The sequence below is a fragment of the Columba livia genome, chromosome 18 (assembly GCF_036013475.1).
Source record: "Columba livia isolate bColLiv1 breed racing homer chromosome 18, bColLiv1.pat.W.v2, whole genome shotgun sequence".
Classification (NCBI taxonomy): domain Eukaryota; kingdom Metazoa; phylum Chordata; class Aves; order Columbiformes; family Columbidae; genus Columba; species Columba livia.
Genome location: NC_088619.1, coordinates 8,463,894 through 8,465,399, shown reverse-complemented (window position 1 = coordinate 8,465,399; position 1,506 = coordinate 8,463,894).

The following is a 1,506-nucleotide window of genomic DNA, read 5'->3' as shown; positions in this document are numbered from 1 at the left end:
AGCCGCGGCCCCGGTGACTTACCGGGCACTCCCGAAGGCACCGGGAAACCATCTGATATAATTGCATAACGCACAGCGTCTCCTGCCCTGATATTTATCCTTGCAGGCTCTGGAATTGTGCATCCCGTCTGGGAAATGCTCATCATGTTTGAGCATTCTCAGTGAAATAAAAAAATAAACGACCCCAAACCAATAATAACAAAATCAACATCTGCCTGCAAATCAACTGGAAAGATGACAGGCAATCCCTATGATTTGCATTGCCTGCTTAGAAAAGCTGGTTTTGTCATTGTAGATTCATCCTAAGCCAAAGTATGGGAAAGAGAAGAGCTGGTAAAAATTTCACAACTATAAAAAGTCAAAATAATAATTCCAAACTCCAGGCAGCCAGCTGGCCATTTCGACTCCAGTCCGTGTGCTGACACACACGAACTGTGCAGTAGTTCCGTTCCAGTTTACTTGTTTGCTTTCCTGAGACACTTTGAGCAACATAACAAACCCAAAACACAGACCAGTTCTGCCCCCGTTTTCTAAAGCAAACACCCACACCCCATCCCACCCCTGAGCCCCAGACTGGGGCTTATTAACACTGAAAATTCATACAAGTTTTATTGCATTGCCAAGAGTTCCAGTGGGTTGTTAAATCATTACATAATTGCAAAGCTTGAAAGAACTTTGTGGCGCCTTATAGCGCTGCGTACGGGAGGTGTTATGGACAATTTCTGTAAAAGATGCTCCCGAAGCCCTCGGTGATGCTGAGCAAAGCTGCCATGAGTCCTGTGGGGCTTATAGGATCGGCATTAATACAGACTTCGAGTTCTTAACGAGATATAATTTAATTAAAAATTCAATTATTTTCACACAGGAGGATCAAAATGATTTTGAGAAACTGTGAAATAGCTGATATTTAGTGATATTCACTAAAGGTACAAAGTCACATCTAGAAAGTAAAAAAAGCCAACGACATGAGCAGGAATCAGTTGCAAGATTAAACCGTAAGATTTCTTTTAGATCTGAGGCTTTATTTCCCAATGTATAGGTAGAATTCCTAAGGGAGGACCCACTGCTGGAGGCGCTCGGGGGGTCATTAACTGTGTGTCATGGATGGCTTCGGTGCCTTTGACCCTGCCAGGGAGCTGAGGGGACCGTGACGTCCCACGGGGCAGGACACCGTCCTGTGCGGCCCCTGGTGTCCCTCATACCGTGTGCCATTTCTCAGGGGAGTTATTTCCCGGTGGTGCTGTTAACCTCCTCAGCACCTGCTCATCCATCAGGCCCCTCAGTGCCTGTGCACACGATGACACTCCCAAGCCGGCCCGCGGGAAGCGGACCAGCCCCATCCCCATTTTTCCCCGCCTTCATGTCGAGCCAGGAGCCGCCCCTGCCTCCGCGGGGTCCCGGTCTCCGCGGGTGTGTGAGGAGCAGGAGGAGGCTGCGGCCGCCCCACGCGAGCCCGCCGGCGGGCCCGGCCCGCGCTCCGCCAGGCCCCAGAGGCGGCGAGGGGCG